Raw genomic sequence first — 20,384 nt, forward strand, 5'->3', positions numbered from 1 at the left:
CCATCCCTCCCTTCCTCCCTCCCTCCATCCATCCACTGATTTTTTTTAAAGTCACCTGCTTTAAATAGCATTCCCATCCTCAAAGAATGTGTGGCTGTTCCTTTTCTCTCCCACCAGCCTTGGTGCCACCCAAAATCTGTTTCACACCAAGCAGGAGCATCATTCTCCCACATTTCATCAAACTAGAGGGATTAGCACCTCTTTAGAAGCCAATTTCCTTAAAGAAGGAGAAGACGCCCTGTTCCGCTCCACTTGGCCCCCTTTCTACCTTACAAATAAGTTTGCTTGCTGTCGTTTTATGGTTTAGGATCAGGACGTGAACACGGGGAGCTGCGTTCCTGGACAGAAAATGGAGGAACAGTAGGAAAGACCCATGTCCCCTCATGTGTCATTTGAACCGCCCTTTCGGGGGGGGGGGTTGCCTTTAGATCTGCAGTCTCTCTTCTCCCCACTTCCACCACCCCCCTCACACACCCTTTTTTGTTGCCGTTGATTCATTTTCTTGAACCCTCAGCTGAAGAAGACTTATGGAGCCCATGCCGAGGTAGCAGCCCTCGGTTGCGCTAAAAATGAACCCTGTGGCCCAAGTCACCCCTTTATCACGGCCGCAGCTTTCATGGATCACAGCCTGCTTTGGGATTAGTCCTCCTCTGGAGCATTTTAATTGGCCTTCATGAAAGAATGTTGCCCAAGTTCTACCTGCTTCTTTCGGCCGGGCCTTTTGCTTGCTCTCCCGTTCCCCAGTTCGAGTTCTCCAGTCTAGACAGGACCCCCCACGCTTTCTCCCCAGCCCTCTCTCTTCCTGGAGAGCCCACGTTGGCCGAGAGGTCGCTCTGTCCTAAGGGCCCCTCTTCCCTCCTCCAGGTTGTGCGTCTCCCTCGCCCTGGCCATGCTGCTGTTATGCACCGTCGCCTGTTGCCTTCACTGCTGGCTGAAAAGGCGAAGGCTCTCCTCCTCCTCCTCACCATCACGCACGCTGGCCGTGTTTGCTCTCAGCGACACACATCCCGCCTACGGTAAGCTCCCCACTCCACGGTACGGAGCGCAGCTGCGTTTTAGCTCAGCTCAATCAGGAGCCCTGATGGAAAATCCCGGGTGCCGTCACAAATAATTACTGTGCGCGCAGGAGATGGCGGTGAGAGAGTCCCCAAAAAAGGAACATCACAAAGGAGAAGCAAGATAGGGTTCCTGGCAAACAATTTGGCTGGAGAGGCTCTGCCCCCAGGAGCTGATCGACGCAAGCGTTGCACATTGCTTGATAGCACCAGAACAAGGATTTGAACCCGGGGCTTCCACACCCAAACCTAGCGTTATGCCTGCTGCTCCCACTCTGCTTCTCAGCAGCAGGGCTTGTAAGTTTGATGGAAAAAACAGACACATTGTGCTTCAAAAACTGTGTGGCGTGTTTTGGCCCAATCAGCCTGTGGCTTTCCTCAAGGGCAATGATTTAGCAGTCGGTAATTGTGATCTCTTTCAGCCTGATTTCCAGCTGCCCTGGTTGAAAGGAAGTGGCTAAACTGTTTGTGTAGTTCTGTGCCTTCAAGTGGCCTCCGACATTTGGCGACCCAAGGGTGGATCCGCCTCCCAAATGTCCTGTCTTCCACAGCCTTCCACAGCTCCTGCAGATATCAGTCCAGAGGCTTCCTTTAGGGAGTTCATTCACCGAGTCTTTGGTCTTCCTCCTTCCCTGCTGCTGTCCCTTGTTCCCAGCATGATGGTCTTTTCCGGAGAATCTTGCCTTTAGCTAAATACTGTAATGGCCTCTGAATAAAGCCCACAATGTTTGGGCCAAAATGCACTGGGCAGTTTTTAAAGTGTAATCAACACTTCCCGTCTGCCGTTGTCTGGTGACGGTCATCCAGGGAAGCAACTTTCAAGGAGATGTGGCACGCTTTTTTGGGGGGTGGGGGGTGATCTGAGATCAGGTGTTGATCTGAGTGGTCTCCTCTTTTCCGCTGTTGAACAGGGTTGCTCATGAGAAGTCCTCTGAACTGGGGAGAAAGGAACATACACACCCAACATCCGATGTGGGGCCCTGTCCTCTTGCCCCCTCCCAACGCCCCACGTGACAATTGGTGGCGGAGTTATTGCTTAAGCCCAATTATTCTTCATGGGCCTTTGCATAACCATGAAAGATGTCAAGGGGACGAGATGCACCAAGCGCGATCCCAATGTTTAGTTGGGATTTAGTTTAAACCTGCAGGCCACAGCACCCCTCCTCCTGGCCGGTGACACCCACCCATACACCCGTGTACACACATGCACACACATGCACGTCTGCTTTCCCTGAAGGCAGAGGCATGGGGCCGGGGGAAACGAGCCTCGATTTAGTCCTGAACCATTGTAGGCCACTTCTCCCCAGGAAAAGGGACCTGGTGGCAACCGAGGGGGAAATTCCCCTGGGGTGCCAGAGAGCCACTGCCTAGCAGGTTGGCAGCACCCAGCTGGGTCAGACCAAGACGGCCCTGCAGAGCATTGAGATCCCAGGGAACCTCCAGCTGAACCTCCCCATCCAAGCAGGACGTCTGCAGCCGAAGCATCCCAGACCGGGGGGGGGGGGCTGTTCAAAAACCACCCACAAAGCACATGTTCACCGCTTTCAAACAGATGGACCACCAGCCCCTCTGCTAATAGCAATAGAGCCGTTTCCTCCATTTCGCAGGTTGCTTGGGTTGCCACGGAAACCTACTCTTTGTCTTTCCAGAGGGAGAAGCAGCCAAAATCCATCCTCACTTCCAGATTCCAGAGCGGGGCTCTTCCGACGCCGGCTTTGCGGTGGTGTTGGGGAGCGGACCCCCTCCTGCCTACAAGGAGGCCATGATGCAAGAAGGGTGCCAGGCCCTCAGGACCACGAGGGGTGCAGTGATACCCCCAGATTTACACCTGTAAGGAGCACAGGGGCCACCCCCTTCTCGTGGCTTGACTTACCTGTCGGGACTGCTGGGAGGCAGAAGGGTGACTCTCAGCCCTTCTGGTTAAAACGGTCAATATTGAACTAGTATTTTAGCTGATGCAATGGAGTAAAAATGTTTGTGATGAAAAAGGACATCAGCATTGCCTTTGCCTCCTAGTTATTTTTAGCGCCTCTGTCCCATTCATGTGCATTTCCAGCCTACACAGGCTTCCTAGGAGATGGTGTTTAGAAAAGTCACTGTTCCAGGCTTTGCTTCCACAGAAAGTCTGCAGGGATGGGGGGTTCCAGGCCAAAGAGGGTGAGCTGCCCCATGGAAAGAGAACTCCATGAAATGATAACTCCTTGGCTCCCACCGTAACATCTCAGATAGGAACCCACAGAAGGAATTCTCTCCCCACCCCACCCCCCGAAACCCTCTCCGGAAGCTGAGGAAAGACAACGTGAGCTTTGGGGAGCCAGAGGAGGAAGGAAACATTCCTTTCAGGTACACGGTCAAGACAATTCAAATGTCAACTTCGTACCGGGTGGCGGTGGTGATGACTGGTATGATTCAACAGCTTGAATCCTTGAAAGGAGAGAGGGGAATTCCTTGCATGTCAACCTAAGGCCAGAATCTATCCTAATGGCCATCCAGAGATGCTAGCTTTCTAGGTCCATTAGGACCCACGTATCTATGGGATCAGTATCCATGGATTCACTTATCCACCATTTGAAAATATTAAAAGAAAAATTGTAAAAAAATACATATTTGTAAATATGAAGTTACAAGAACTGGCCACTGGAGAGAGCCAGGAACCATGATATGTACAACTTTCACTATTAAAATTCCATTCACTCTCATCTGCATTTTTCAACATCTGTGGGGTGGGGCGGGGCTTGGAACCAATACCCCACAGATCCAGGGGTCCTACTGTACATGGAATTGTGTCAGGGTGTGGGGTGTGCTTTTCTGCATTGATTTTGAGCGGAGGTGCCTGCAGTCTGATGTACGGATGCTGGCTGTGCCGTCTGCCCTTTCTGTGCCCTTGGGTACAAGGTGCCAGCCAGGCTCGGCCACCCGCTTGCAGTACAGGAACCAGGGTTCTAAGCGGGCCAGCCTCGTTCCAAAGCCGAGGGCTGTTCTTTCAGCCCAAGGGGACACTTTGCTGAAAAACCATCTGCCCAGAGCCGAGGTCCTCTCCTCTCCAAGGGGTCTGGGAGGGGGAGGGCAAGGATCTCAGCTGCGGCTGCCAAGTGCCGACAGAGCAATTCCCTTGCCAGATGGATGGAGCAGATTTTCCAATTCATCCCGTTCCCCACCAGCCGGAAAAGCAGCCCCAGCCACTTTGTCGGTTTCTGCTGAGTTGAGAAGGAGAAGGGGGGAGGCAGAGAGGAGGTCTGCCACCCTGCCGAGAGAGGAGGAACGTGTAGGCCCTGGCACCTTGCCGGAGGGGCCTGTAACTGACCCCCCTCTTGCTAATAAGCGAGAGAGGGTTGGTGTGTTTTTGGGAGCGGCGGAATGTGCATCGCCAGCATCCTCCTCCGGAGCAGGTGAACGGTGCTGATTAAAGCCAAGGTTAAAGCTGATTAAAGCCAAGGTTAAAGTTAAAGCAGAGAGACCGCAGCATCCTTTCAGAGCCAGCCAGCCAGCCGGCCAGCCGTGCAGCAAGAAAAGAAAGGTGTGCCTTTTCCCCCACTTCCAGGGAGCAAGCAGGGGCCGACCGAGCCCAGCCGGAGCGGCTCCCCACCTGCTCAGAGGTGGATGGAGGGGGGAGGTTCGCCTGGGGTTCTGGGTGCCCTTCCCAGCAGTGGCTCTGCTGAAGTTCTGTCCTCCTCTTCGCCTCCATCTTAACTCATCCTGGTCAGGCTCCGGGAGGGTTATTTGATATTTGCCACTTGGGTAATAATATGCAGCAGGTTAATGCGGATCATGCGGCTCCTGGATTAATCTCTACTTTGGAGGGAGTAAGGAAAGAAAAAAAAAAAAGGAAACATATTCTGTATTAAGTTGAGAAGTCAATTTGGGCATAGTGAAGAAAGAAAAAGACCCCCCCCAAAAAAAAACACAGAGAGAGGAGCTGGCAGCTGTGCGTGCACGCACATTTCTCCTACTGATGGAAAGAAGGAGGAGGTGACATCAAAGAATCTAGGAGTACCCATCTGCATGTCGATCTAGAAGAGAGAAGGGAAGAGAAACATGCCCAGCCCCGCTCTCCTAGTGCTGTGTGAATGGATGTACTTCAACAGGATGGCGATACAGCATGTGATCAGCCTGAAGGAAGGAGGGCCTCCCTAAGAATTTCCCTACGAGCTGTTTGACCGACCAGAATTGCTCTGCCGGCCACGTGCTTTCCCACCCTGGATGGGGAGAAAAATCACGAGATCTCCCTGTCGCTTAGGTCTTCCCCACCCGATGTGCCTCTGGCCTGGATCTTTCTCTCACTTATAGGCCCACAAGAGAGTTAAGGCCAGAGAGACTCACTGCCACATAGACCTGAGACAGAACAGGGACAGACTATTTTTCATGAATTCCCCAGCCAGCAGGGATTTTAAATCTTAAAAAAGTAACATTTCTGGCGGTGAGGGGGGTGGATTCTTAATCCAAAACATTTATATTCCTGAGCACTGGTCGGGGAAACTTAACTGCTTTTCGAGGGGTAGTCTGGGATCACCTGGCATCTTTCAATCATTCATCCTTAATTAATCTGTTAATTAATTTCCCAGCTGTGATGGGATCTGACAGGCACTGGCCCCTCACGCACCAGTGTCTGTCTTAAAAGGCTCAGCCTCTGATTGAATATCCTTGACGAATGCCGGCTCTCTCTCCTTTGGGAATGAATAGAAATGTCGGGCTGTAGCTTCCCCTCAGCGTATGCCTCAGAGATGAAGCAGCAGCCAGTCGCTTGAATCAAGAGCAGAAGGCCCTAGATCTCATGGTGCAAAAAGCAGATGTTGGCAAGAGCAGACCCAGGTGGGGCGGGGGCTTGAGCCCAAACTGCTGTTTTTATGGGCCATCACGTCACCTCCAGCCCATCATAAGCCTACTGAAACAGCAACCTCCCAAATGTCCTGCCCTCTTGCAGACTCAAGCCCATGGCTTCCTTTAGCGAATCTGTCCATCTCATATTCCGTCTTCCTCTTTTCCTACTGCCTTCCACTTTTTTCGTGCTTCCTCCTCTTTTCAAGCAAGTCTTGATTGCTCACAATGTACTCCAGGTACATCCAAGAGCTTTTCGGATACCCTGGGCTGCCAGAAAGACAATCATAAGTGGGTCCAGGAACAAACCAAGCCTGAACCATCTGTGGAGGCAAAAGAGTTGATGCGGAGGCGGTTGTTCTTTGGGCACATTGTGAAAAGGCAGGCTAGCTTTACCATTAGATGGGGGTAAGACCTTTGTTCCCTAAAGACATGATCTTGCAAGAACTCTGCTTCTCACGACTAGCTCAGTGTAACATGTGTTTTGATCCCGTATTAAAAAGGGGCGGGGGAGATCAAGGTGTAGCACAGACAAGGAGAAAGGAGATGGGAAATATCGGGGGTCCGATTCCTCACTGTGCCTCATGGAAGAAAGAGCCAGCCTGGGTGGCCTTGGGCCAGCTGCACAGTCCCAGAAGAAGGGAACGCCAAACCACCTCTGTGTACTCTCTGTCATGATCATGGGATAGGTGGTCAGAAGCGTGTCATGATGATGGGATATGTAGTCAGAGAAATGTAAAATGGAGTCAGGTAGGTTCTGTATGAAGATGATTCAAGAGACTTTGGAATGTGTTTTTCTAAGCACCGTGAAAGTGTTTTCTTGGAGACTGTTACAGCCGAGCATCCAGGTATCTTGAAGGCCAAATCGAGAGGCTCGGGAGACTCAACATTCCAAGCTTGTACGGAGGACATAAAAACAACACCTGGACTCTCATGGGAATTAGGGATGGAGAGAGGTGGCACAACAAGCTTAATTGGTGAACAGCCAGAAAGGCCAAGAAGAAGGGAGGAGTTAGCAAGGTAGAAAATGGAAGATGGGTTATGTGAAATGATGATTGCATCTTACTGGTGATTGATTGAGACTGATGATGGATTTCATTCCATGATGATGGTATGAGCATGTAGCTTGAAGGAGAGAGGATGTAAGTAAAGGAGAAAGAAGGAGGGGGGACTAGCCCACCATAGCCCACTATAGCTTACCCTAGATTAGCTGTTAGGAGATTATTATTTTTAAAGGGAAATAGTTATCTTATTTAACTGCAATGATCTTTGAATATGTTCTTGAATGCTAATGCTTATACAAAATAAACTGATTTTCTATGGAACTCTATTTTTCTAATAAAAATTAAATATAAAAATCCTTATTGAGGACTGGTCTCTTGAACAGCAAGGTCTGGCTAAATCCAGGAATGGAGAAGGGTCACAAACCAGCTATCATTTAAGAGTCCTACCTCACTGAGCTGTTGTGACTTCTAAGGAATCACAAAGCCCAAGTACCTCTACTTGCAAAGTACTAAGTAAGTGCAAAGCCCATGGCTTCCTTTAGAGAGTCTGTCCATCTCATATTCCATCTTCCTCTTTTCCTGATGCCTTCCACTTTTTTCAAGCGACCTCCTCTTTTCAAGCAAGTCTTGATTGCTCATGATGTACTCCAGGTACATCCAGAGCTTTCTGGATACCCCGGGCTGCAGAAAGACAATCAAGTGGGTCCTGGAATAAACAAAGCCAGAACCATCCATGCATTCACTCATTGGGTCTTTTTAGCAGTCCAACAAAGCACTCCCCCAGCACCACACTTCAAATATATCCCTCCCCCCACAACCCCGGTTGGTTTTCTTCCTTATCCAGGTTTTGCATCTCGACATAGTATTGGTAAATACAATCCTGTGAATGGTCTTGACACTTGGTTTGTCTTCACTTGCGCTCAGGTGAGAAAAAAATATTATATTGTATGACACCCCATAGGGGAGATCAGATTGCACTTTTCAAAGACTTGAAAGGCTGTCCTACAGAGGAGGAGCAGGATCTGTTCTCAATCATCCCAGAGTGCAGGAGACACAACAATGGGCTCAGGTTACAGGAAGCCAGATTTATGCTGTAGATCAGGAAAAACCTCCTAACTGTTAGAGCAGTACGACAATGGAACCAGTTACCTCGGGAGGTGGCGAGTGTAGAGTCGCCTCTTGTGTTGTTGGAAAAGAGTGTTTGTGATGACCAGCTTGTTCTCTTGACAAAACTCTATTAGCCTTTGTCCTGCTTCGTTCTGAACTCCAAGGCCAAACTTCCCTGTTGTTCCTTTTATCTCTTGGCTCCCTACTTTAGCATTCCAGTCCCCTAGGATGAGAACAACATCTTTCTTTCATGTCAGTTCTAGAAGGTGTTGTAAGTCTTCATAGAATTGGTCAATTTCAGTCTTCTCAGCAATGGTGGTTGGTGCATAAACTTGGATTACTGTGATGTTGAAAGGTCTGCCTCGGATTCGTGTTGAAATCATTCTATCATTTTTGAGATTGTATCCCATTACAGCTTTTCCCACTCTTTTGTTGACTATGAGGGCTACTCCATTCCTTCTACGGGATTCTTGCCCACAATAGTAGACATGATAATCGTCTGAGTTGAATTCGCTCCTTCCTGTCCATTTTAGTTCACTGACGCCCAGGATGTCGATGTTTATTCTTGCCATCTCCTGTTTGACCACCTTCAGCTTACCAAGGTTCATAGATCTTACATTCCAGGTTCCTATGCAGTATTTTTCTTTACAGCATTGGACTTTCCTTTCACTTCCAGGCACGTCCACAGCTGAGCGTCCTTTCGGCTTTGGCCCAACCACTTCATTAGCTCTGGAGCTACTTGTACTTGTCCTCCACTCTTCCTCAGTAGCATGTTGGACACCTTCCAACCTGAGGGTCCCATCTTCCAGCGTCATATCTTTTAGCCTTTTGTTTCTGATCATGGGGCGTTCTTGGCAAAGATACTGGAGTGGCATTGCCAGTTCCTACTCCAGGTGGATTGCGTTTAGTCGGAACTCTCCACTATGACCTGTCCGTCTTGGGTGTCCCTGCATGGCATAGCCCATAGCTTCTCTGAGTTACTCAAGCCCCCTCGCCATGACAAGGCAGCAATCCATGAAGGGGATACAACAATCTTCAGGGAAACAGGGTATCAGTTTTGGACTTCAGAGAAACAAATCACAGGCAGAAGTCCACTTGTAGTGAGAATGATCCAACTGCATGTATTGATACGATGTTGACAAGTGACATATGAGGTTCCAATCAGGCCACTTTCCTAGCTAAGCACCAGAAACAGATATTTCAGATGGATAGTTCCATTAAAGATCTAAGCCTAAGCAGAGTTACTTGCAGAACAGGCAGCACTGAATACAGTTGGACTTACTTTGCAATGAACTTGACTAAGATTGCATTGAAGGTGAGGTACCTGCCCAACAATGTATTATCATTGAAGCATGGTGCCATGAATACTTGACTGGAAACCAACTACCTTTTCATTCTATATACAGTCTATGAAGATGAACCTTTGTCTTTATTTAGGAAATGAAAACATACTACAGTATTGTCTAACTATCACACAAGCCAAAACCTCACTGCTGTAAATGCAATGGCATAGATCACAGCAGTGAATTGCCACCAGTTAACAAGTTGAAATTAAAAGACGCCTGCTTCTTGGGAGGAAAGTGATGACAAACTAGGCAGCATCTTAAAAAGCAGAGACATCACCTTGCCAAAAAAGGGCCGCATCGTCAAAGCTATGGTTTTTCCTGTAGCGATGTATGGAAGTGAGAGCTGGATCATAAAGAAGGCTGACCCCCGAAAAATTGATGCTTTTGAACTGTGGTGCTGGAGGAAACTCCTGGACTGCAAGGAGAACGAACCTATCCATTCTTATGGAAATCAACCCTGAGTGCTCACTGGAAGGACAGATCCTGAAGCTGAGGCTTCAGTACTTTGGCCATCTCATGAGAAGAGAAGACTCCCTGGAAAAGACCCTGATGTTGGGAAAGTGTGAAGGCAAGAGGAGAAGGGGACAACAGAGGATGAGATGGATGGACAGGGTCATTGAAGCGACCAACATGAATCTGACCCAACTCCGGGAGGCCGTGGAGGACAGGAGGGCCTGGCGTGCTCTGGTTCATGGGGTCACGAAGAGTCAGACATGACTAAATGACTGAACAAACAAAAAAAATGAGAGGGCTGGAGGGGCGGAGTCAGCAGCTGCCTCAGGCTTGGCGGGTGGGGGGGAAGAGGAGGAGGAGGAGGAGGAGGAGGACTCTGAGAGAGAGTCACGTGGCTACCCCTCCCCCCCCCCGCCGCCCTTCGGTGGGAAAATGGCGGTTCCTGTGGAACCTCCTGGGGGGGGAAGCTGCCCAGTCCCAAGGCGCCCCCCCGCCCGTCCCCCCAGGTGTGATTTAAGGACAGGCAGGCATTGAGGAGGGCCTTCCTAGGCACCCTGAGGGAGAAAGGGAGCACCCCCCCCCTCAGAGGAGGACACTCGGGCGTGGGGGGGGCGGAAAGGAAGGCCCATGTTGGTTGTTCTTGTTTGGGAGTGTTGAGCAGCCCCTCCTGAAGGGCCACCAGGACCCCCCCCTTGGAGGCCACCCGTGGTTCATAAGCAGGGAAGGGGGGGCTGGACAGGGCGTCCGGACAGGACCATAAGCAGAGGGAGACTTTAGAGGGAAGGGGTAAATTTTCAGACAGCTAAGAGGATGGGTCCTGGGTCCCAGGTATTGAAGTTTGCTTTTGAAAATACAGTATAACCAGGGATCAGAAGCCACCTGGGCCCCATCCTGTTGCATTTGATGGCTTTGAGCTGAACTGAACCAATTTGGAAATTTGCCTTCATTCAGAACTGAATCTGGGCTTTGGGGTTTAGTCCAGACTTTCTACATGACAGAATTTTGGATTTTCCCTAGTCCTCTGCAGTGCCCAACTTGAAATAAAATTCAGTAACACATTAAATAAGGCCTCCTTCAATCTCAAGAGACGATGGTCACGTGCTCTGAATAGAGGTCTTGGAACAGGGTCTCATGTGGCTGAGGAGGCCAATTCGAGAGTGACCGTCCCTTCCACACTGAAGACAGCTCAGGCAAATGCAGCTCTTCCACCCCGAAGATGCGTGGCCAGTTCTTTTGATCCCCATAGGTTTCGGGACTGTTTCAGTCGTAAGGCAGCTAACATTTGGGAATGCTCATATCGAGGCTTTCTCAAACTTTTGGACGCCAGCTGGTTTTAGCTCTCTCTCTCCCTTCATCCGTAAGCAAAACTCAACTGGCCTCTTTCATGGGAAAGGAAAGAAGTTTATCGCCCATTGTCCTGCAGAAAACATCTGGGACTCTTGTCTTCACCCAAGAAAAATCCCATTGGCACTGTGGAAATACTCTGTGAGAAATGACAGACACAATCAACAAAGAGCTCAAGTTACCCAATGACGCTGGAAGGATCAGATGTGGGGATTACAAAACACGGGGTCCACAATTAGATTTGTAGTCTCTGCAGTTGAGACACCTCATTGAGCGTGGTAGAATTCAATGGAGCTCAAAATCCAGCAAGATCTGTTTGCAAACACTTCACCATGTCCAAAATCTTCCATGTAGAAATGTATTTTATTTTCCACCTCGTTATTAGCATCAGTCATATATATGCAGGCTGAAACATGATTTACATTTCCTCGCTTGGTTTTTCATCTGGCATGTGCACACAGGGAGACTGTGAATGGCCGTCAGTGTGTATTTGCATGCAATTAAAAAAAAAAACCTAACAACTTGCCTACAAGATGATCACACTTTCCCCGGCTGTAGATAGTCGTTCACATTTGCATTTCAGAGATGGGATATGGGTGGTATTTCCTGTTTAAGCAGTCAGACTTGCAAAGGAAAAAGACATGTTTACGGCCTAACAATGGACTCCAAAACAAAGCAAACTAATTTGCAAGATGTGGGAGGTGAGAAAAATTCCTGCTGTGACAGTTGCACACAATCAACACTTGAGGAACACCTTCTTCCAACAATGGGCTATCTATAATGTTTTGTTCCATTCTCATTCTTCAGCTGCAGAAAATTCTAGTGTCAGCTTTAAAAGACTTATTTCTTTGGAGGAATGAAGCTCATAAAAGCCTTACACTGATTTGTAATATCTGTTTATTTATGAATATACAAGTCCCACAGAAAGGAGGCAGGACACAAGACAGCTTCAAAACAGCATCTGTTCTAGAGCAAGCCCCCAAAGATTATTCTTTCCATGGTGCATTTGGAAGAGTTGTGTGTTTGTCCCTTCCTCCACATGTAAATGTATCTGGGTTTTTTCATTTGTGGGATGATATCCTAGCAACAAACCCACATAGAAACCCACAACAGGAGAAGAAGCAGCCCAGAAGGGAAGCTCTGATTATAGCATTTTCCTCTGAAAAATCAAAATCGTTTCCTCTCTGTGGCCGTTTCTGTCCTCCAAAACAGGCCACGGAGACCCGCTGGTTTTCTTGAAATCAAATCATCACCTTTCAAGAGAGAGGCGCTGTTACATAACAGCACTGATGTTACCTGTCTGTCATGGGTTTGGAGGGAAAGTTCCATCCTATGGGGAGTGGAAGGCGGGACATCAGGAGGAGGGGCTGTACTGTATAAATATGTGATGCCGGTGTGTGAGAGGTAGATGCTGAGACAGACACTGTGAGACACTGGGTGGTGACGAAGCAGCAGCTGGGGAGAAGAAGCTGTTGTGGGAGTCTGGGTGTCTGACAGGGTACTACTGTGTGTCAGAGTACCAGCCTGAAAGGTTCAGGGGTCTGTGGGTTAGCCAGAACTGATGGGTTCAGGGTCTGTGCTTTAAGTTAAAGGTTCTAGGTGAACCAAACTGTATGCTGGTGTGTGTGAGAATAAGCCACGTTACTTTATTTTATTCACCTGATTGTTTTATTTACCCTGTTTGTATTTAAAATAAACCTTATTCTTTTATTGTTTAAAAATCCATCCCTGGTCTGTGTGACTTATTATAGGGAATGGTTGGTGGCAGCTTAGTAACTGTGTGATAGATCCCAGTAGGTCTGGGTTTGTCACATTGATTGGTGGCAGCGGTGGGATACGACTGGTCCAGTTGTCCAGTGGTCCAGCAAAGCCTTGGCAAGTGTGCCCAGAGCAAGGGGGGTCTAGTCAGGGACAGTCTGAGGCGCGTAGGTAATCTTCTAGGTGTACCTCACGGGGAGGTGCACTAGTAGAAGAACGTGCCAACTGGGGAGACTTAGATTAAGGTGCTCTGAGGCAGCCTGATTTTGGCGGGAAAACGCTGAGGCAAAACTGCGTAGCAACAGTGAGCTAGCTTGCCAGCTGAGAGGCCCAGCAGAGGGGGGTAGGCTCTGACTCGATACTGTTGCAAATTTAGTGCTGAAGAACAGCAGCAATCTCTAGGAGAGCTGGTTCTGAGGCAAGAAGGAAAAAAGTGGTCGTTTTATTTTGAGGCTTGACTTTTTAAAGCAGCCTGTTCTGAGGGGGGATTATGCCCTTGACTCGAAGTCAAGTAACAGACATGGGTGAAGTGAAAGACCCCCAGATTGACCAAGGTTCTGAGGATGAATTTGGCTCAGTGCAAGGTGACAGCACAGGAGAGCAGGACCCAGAACTCAGAAAATTACTCCTAGCCCAACAGCATGAACTGAGGGTGAGGGAAATGGAGGAAAGGGAAAGAGAGAAACAGCGGCAATTTGAAATAGAGAGAGAGAGAGAGAAAATTGCTCTGGAGAAAGAAAGAATGGCGTTTGAATTAAGAAAACTGGAAATGATGAACCAGAACAATAATAATAATAGGGATTCTGAGGGAGGCCAACTGTCTAAGGCTGACCTGAAGAAATTCCCTGTGTACCACAAGGGAGATTGTCCTGAGGTGTTCTTTTCCTTAGTGGAAAGAGCGTTTGTGGACTTCTCAGTGAGGGAAACTGAGAAGATGACCATCATGCGTTCTTTAATCAGTGGTAGCCTGGCTGAGGTTTATGCCGAGATGCCTGAGGAACGGATGAAAGATTTTGCAGAGTTTAAAAAACTGGTGTTCGCAAGACATGGGATAAATGCAGAGCAGCTGAGACAAAGATTCAGGTCCCTCACGAAAAAACCAGAACAGACTTTTACCCAAGTGGGGGCCCAATTGGTGAGGCTGCTTGAGAAATGGCTATCGCAGGAGGGAACAGAGACCTATGAGCAGCTTAAAGACTTGATAGCACTGGAACAGTTCTATTCAGTCCTGCAGGGGGAATTGAAATTCCAGGTGAGGGAAAGGAAACCAAAATCTGTGGCACAAGCCGCAGAGATCGCAGATTTTATCTCCCAAATAAGAAAGCCCTTGGGTGAGGGGAAATCTGTAGGTAAACCCAAAGAAACCTACAGCAAGTACTCTCAGGGACCAGGGAAAAGCCAGCAAGGGGGAGGGGCCCATGGTGAAGGGAAGCCCTCAGACATGAAACTAAGACCTCAGAATTTGGAGGGAAAACCCAAACAAGAGGAGAGAGAATCAAAATACACCCGAAAATGTTATTTCTGTCAGGGAAAGGGTCATCTAATCTCAGAGTGTCAGAAATTAAAGCAGCTAAAAGGAATGGTGCCTCAGGAGTCTAGTGGGACCAAGCCAAAAGCTGTGTTCTGTGTCCAGAAAGAGCAAGGCTCAGTGTCACAGAGGGAGCCTGTTGCCATGGCTACTCAGTCTGGAACAGCTACCTATGCTGATCAGGCTGAGGAAAATGGTCCTCTTGTGGAGGTAAAGCGCTGCTTGCTGATAAAAACAGATTCTCAGTTGTTTGAGACAGCAGGGGTGGACGTAGGAATACTTGACCGTCAGTATAGGGGGCTGCGGGACACTTGTTCCCAGATAACCCTGTGCCATCCAGATATCATCCCTAGGGAGTTTATAATCCCAAATGAGAGCATAAAGGTGGCAGGGATTGAGGGGCAGGTAATCTCTCTGCCAGTAGCTGAGGTACCTGTCAACTTTCAAGGCTGGAGGGGAGATTGGCGGCTAGCGATTTCATCGACTCTGCCAGCAGCCGTGCTCGTGGGAAATGACCTGGCTGAACATGTGAAACGGGTGCTAGTGATTACACGCTCACAAGCCACCACAGGGACAGTTCAGGGGGGTAATGATGAGCCAGAGACGGAAGCAGAGGGAAGTTCAGAAGCTGTGGTGGAAACCTTAACCACAGACAGCAGATTTGGACAGGAGCAGAAGGCAGACGCCACTCTCCAAAAGTGTTTTGAACAGGTGACTGACGCCCAGCTAACACCTGAAACCCCAGTGAGATTTCTGGAGAAAAAGGGGATTTTATATAGAAAGACCCTGAGGAATATCTCAAAAGGGGGAGATGGGATCAGAAGTCAGCTGGTGGTACCTGAAAAGTATCGCCCCATGATCTTACAAAGGGGTCACTCTGACATGTTTGCTGCACACTTGGGAGTGAACAAAACACAGCAGAGAATCACACAGAATTTCTACTGGCCTGATATAGGGAAGCAGATCAGGGAGTTCTGTAAACAATGTGATGTGTGTCAAAGGCAGGGGAATAACCGCGACAGGACCAAAGCAAAGCTGTGCCCTTTGCCTGTGATTGACACTCCGTTCAAATGCATAGGGGTGGATATTGTGGGACCTTTGCCCAAGGCCACAAAGAGGGGGAATAGGTTCATTCTAACAATTGTGGACCATGCCACAAGGTATCCTGAAGCCATACCCTTGACAAACATCGAAACTAACACAGTGGCCGATGCTTTGGTGGGGTACATGTCCAGGATGGGATTTGCCTCAGAGATAATCACAGATTTGGGCACATCGTTCACGTCAAAGCTCATGAAACGCTTATGGCAAATCTGTGGAATTAAGCTCAGGGAAGCCACTGCCTATCATCCTGAAAGTGATGGGGTAACTGAGAAGTTCAATGGGACTCTAATGCGCATGATTAGGGCTTTCTTGGCAGAGAATCCAAACAATTGGGACCAGAAGCTGCAATCCCTTTTGGTTGCTTATCGATCAGTGCCACAAGCCAGTACCGGGTTCAGTCCATTTGAACTTTTATTTGGGAAAGGGGTGAAGGGGCCCCTTGATTTGATCGAGCAGGGTTGGGGGCAGATCGCCCAGGGTGACCCACAAGACGTTGTGACTTACATAGACACCTTGATGAATGACCTAAGGAGAAACCTAGAGCTAGCAGCAGAGACCCTGCCAGCTCAAAAGGTCAGAAAGAAAGCTTGGGATGACCAGGAAGGCAGGGAGAGGCGCTTTAACCCAGGGGAGGAAGTGCTTTGGCCTAGGCTCTGCAGAGAGAGCAAACTGCAGCTGGGTATCCCAGAAAGAAAATACTTGGGTCACAAGGTAGGGGGAGGAGTGATAAAACCCCTGGAGGCCAAAATAGAAGCTGTTCGTGATTGGCCCAGACCCAACACCAAGAAAAAAGTCAAATCATTTCTTGGGTTGGTGGGCTACTACAGAAAGTTCATCCCGAGGTTTAGCGAGATTGCGGCTCCGCTGACCGATCTGACGAGGAAGAAGGCTGATGACCGCATCCCGTGGACCAGCGACTGTGAGGCGGCGTTCCAGAGGTTGAAGGAGGCGTTAATCAACTATCCTGTCCTGCGTGCTCCAGACTTCGACCGGGAGTTCATCATCTACACCGATGCGTCTAACAGCGGGGTAGGAGCAGTTCTGTGCCAGGAGGATGAGAATGGTGACCAGCATCCAGTGTCCTACCTGAGTAGGAAACTTCAAAAAGGTGAGAGACATTTGGCAACCGTGGAGAAGGAGTGTTTGGCCATAGTCTACGCGATCCAGAAGGCCAAGCCTTACATCTGGGGAAGACATTTTATTCTGTGTACTGACCATTCACCATTGCAATGGTTAAAGACAATGAAAACCCACAATAGCAAACTTATGAGGTGGGCTTTAAACCTACAGGACTATGACTTTGAAGTGAAGGTGGTCAGAGGGTCAGTGAACTGTGTTGCTGACGCCTTATCAAGAAGACCTGAAGATTGAAGACGGCGAAAGAACATGGACTATATGTATATAATGAAAACAAAAAGTTAAAATGTACCTGGTTTTGAATTTGGTTGGTATTAATAAAGGTAAATTGATGTACTGTATATGGTAAAATGTTTAAATGCATATTTGCTATGGTTAACTTGGAGTGTAAGTATATGTAAGTATTATATGGTATGTATAAATGTTGTTGTGTATTTTATGCAGGTTGTTTTTTTGGTGAAAAGCACTTTTAGCTTTCCCCCTACAAAACAACTTTTAAAGAGGGGAGGTGTTACATAACAGCACTGATGTTACCTGTCTGTCATGGGTTTGGAGGGAAAGTTCCATCCTATGGGGAGTGGAAGGCGGGACATCAGGAGGAGGGGCTGTACTGTATAAATATGTGATGCCGGTGTGTGAGAGGTAGATGCTGAGACAGACTGTGAGACACTGGGAGGGACGAAGCAGCAGCTGGGGAAGAAGAAGCTGTTGTGGGAGTCTGGGTGTCTGACAGGGTACTACTGTGTGTCAGAGTACCAACCTGATAAGTTCAGGTGTCTGTGGGTTAGCCAGAACTGATGGGTTCAGGGTCTGTGCTTTAAGTTAAAGGTTCTAGGTGAACCAAACTGTATGCTTGTGTGTGTGAGAATAAGCCACGTTACTTTATTTTATTCACCTGATTGTTTTATTTACCCTGTTTGTATTTAAAATAAACCTTATTCTTTTGTTGTTTAAAAATCCATCCCTGGTCTGTGTGACTTATTATAGGGAATGGTTGGTGGCAGCTTAGTAACTGTGTGATAGATCCCAGTAGGTCTGGGTTTGTCACAGGCGCCCGCAGTCAAGGGACCCTCTTTCCCACTTTACATGTTGCTTTGATCGAAGTCCTACTTCTGAACAATCACCCCACCCTCCCCAAAACAGGCACTGAGGATGAGAAGTGTTACATAACAGCACTGATGTTACCTGTCTGTCATGGGTTTGGAGGGAAAGTTCCATCCTATGGGGAGTGGAAGGCGGGACATCAGGAGGAGGGGCTGTACTGTATAAATATGTGATGCCTGTGTGGTGAAGAGGAGATGCTGAGACAGACTGTGAGACACTGGGTTGGGACGAAGCAGCAGCTGGGGAAGAAGAAGCTGTTGTGGGAGTCTGGGTGTCTGACAGGGTACTACTGTGTGTCAGAGTACCAACCTGAAAGGTTCAGGGGTCTGTGGGTTAGCCAGAACTGATGGGTTCAGGGTCTGTGCTTTAAGTTAAAGGTTCTAGGTGAACCAAACTGTATGCTTGTGTGTGTGAGAATAAGCCACGTTACTTTATTTTATTCACCTGATTGTTTTATTTACCCTGTTTGTATTTAAAATAAACCTTATTCTTTTGTTGTTTAAAAATCCATCCCTGGTCTGTGTGACTTATTATAGGGAATGGTTGGTGGCAGCTTAGTAACTGTGTGATAGATCCCAGTAGGTCTGGGTTTGTCACATTGATTGGTGTCCAGCGTGTGGGATACGACTGGTCCAGTTGTCCAGCGGTCCAGCAAAGCCTTGGCAAGTGTGCCCAGAGCAAGGGGGGTCTAGTCAGGGACAGTCTGAGGCGCGTAGGTAATCTTCTAGGTGTACCTCACGGGGAGGTGCACTAGTAGAAGAACGTGCCAACTGGGGAGACTTAGATTAAAGTGCTCTGAGGCAGCCTGATTTTGGCGGGAAAACGCTGAGGCAAAACTGCGTAGCAACAGTGAGCTAGCTTGCCAGCTGAGAGGCCCAGCAGAGGGGGGTAGGCTCTGACTCGATACTGTTGCAAATTTAGTGCTGAAGAACAGCAGCAATCTCTAGGAGAGCTGGTTCTGAGGCAAGAAGGAAAAAAGTGGTCGTTTTATTTTGAGGCTTGACTTTTTAAAGCAGCCTGTTCTGAGGGGGGGATTATGCCCTTGACTCGAAGCCAGATGGCAGAAATGAGTGGAGTGAAAGACCCCCAGATTGACCAAGGTTCTGAGGATGAATTTGGCTCAGTGCAAGGTGACAGCACAGGAGAGCAGGACCCAGAACTCAGAAAATTACTCCTAGCCCAACAGCATGAACTGAGGGTGAGGGAAATGGAGGAAAGGGAAAGAGAGAAACAGCGGCAATTTGAAGAAAGAATGGAGAGAGAGAGAATGGCGTTTGAATTAAGAAAACTGGAACTGTTGAACCAGAACAATAATAATAATAGGGATTCTGAGGGAGGCCAATTGTCTAAGGCTGACCTGAAGAAATTCCCTGTGTACCACAAGGGAGATTGTCCTGAGGTGTTCTTTTCCTTAGTGGAAAGAGCGTTTGTGGACTTCTCAGTGAGGGAAACTGAGAAGATGACCATCATGCGGTCTTTAATCAGTGGTAGCCTGGCTGAGGTTTATGCCGAGATGCCTGAGGAATTGATGAAAGATTTTGCAGAGTTCAAAAAACTGGTGTTTGCAAGACATGGGATAAATGCAGAGCAGCTGAGACAAAGATTCAGGTCCCTCACTAAAAAACCAGAACAAACTTTTACCCAAGTGGGGGCCCAATTGGTGAGGCTGCTTGAGAAATGGCTATCGCAGGAGGGAATAGAGACCTATGAGCAGCTTAAAGACTTGATAGCCCTGGAACAGTTCTATTCAGTCCTGCAGGGGGAATTGAAATTCCAGGTGAGGGAAAGGAAACCGAAATCTGTGGCAGCAGCCGCAGAAATCGCGGATTTTATCTCCCAAATAAGAAAGCCCTTGGGTGAGGGGAAATCTGTAGGTAAACCCAAAGAAACCTACAGCAAGTACTCTCAGGGACCAGGGAAAAGCCAGCAAGGGGGAGGGGCCCATGGTGAAGGGAAGCCCTCAGGCATGAAACCAAGCCCTCAGAATTTGGAGGGAAAACCGAAACAAGAGGAGAGAGAATCCAAATACACTAGAAAATGTTATTTCTGTCAGGGAAAGGGTCATCTAATCTCAGAGTGTGAAAAATTAAAGCAGCTAAAAGGAATGGTGCCTCAGAATTCTAGTGGGACCAAGCCAAAAGCTGTGTTCTGTGTCCAGAAAGAGCAAGGCTCAGTGTCACAGAGGGAGCCTGTTGCCATGGCTACTCAGTCTGGGACAGCTGCCTCTGCTGATCAGGCTGAGGAAAATGGTCCTCTTATGGAGGTGAAGCGCTGCTTGCTGATAAAAACAGATTCTCAGTTGTTTGAGACAGCCGGGGTGGACGTAGGAATACTTGACCGTCAGTATAGGGGGCTGCGGGACACTTGTTCCCAGGTAACCCTGTGCCATCCAGATATTATTCCTAGGGAGTTTATAATCCCAAATGAGAGCATGAAGGTGGCAGGGATTGAGGGGCAGATAATCTCTCTGCCAGTAGCAGAGGTACCTGTCAACTTTCAAGGCTGGAGGGGAGATTGGCGGATAGCGATTTCATCGACTCTGCCAGCAGCCGTGCTCGTGGGAAATGACCTGGCTGAACATGTGAAACGGGTGCTAGTGATTACACGCTCACAAGCCACCACAGGGACA

At 48.5% G+C, this 20,384-nt stretch overlaps 1 long non-coding RNA gene and 1 other non-coding gene across 2 annotated transcripts in view; both read left to right on the forward strand.

Moving 5' to 3' along the window:
• The window catches only part of LOC144587954 (uncharacterized), a 494,427-nt gene that overhangs the window by 443,165 nt on the left and 30,878 nt on the right, over positions 1 to 20,384 (forward strand). The window lies entirely within an intron of this gene.
• On the forward strand, positions 51 to 3,046 carry LOC110085942 (uncharacterized). The gene is made up of 2 exons (XR_013543224.1): positions 51 to 1,016; positions 2,705 to 3,046. It is a non-coding gene; the product is annotated as an uncharacterized LOC110085942 (transcript).

This window comes from Pogona vitticeps, chromosome 3, assembly GCF_051106095.1.
Source record: "Pogona vitticeps strain Pit_001003342236 chromosome 3, PviZW2.1, whole genome shotgun sequence".
Classification (NCBI taxonomy): domain Eukaryota; kingdom Metazoa; phylum Chordata; class Lepidosauria; order Squamata; family Agamidae; genus Pogona; species Pogona vitticeps.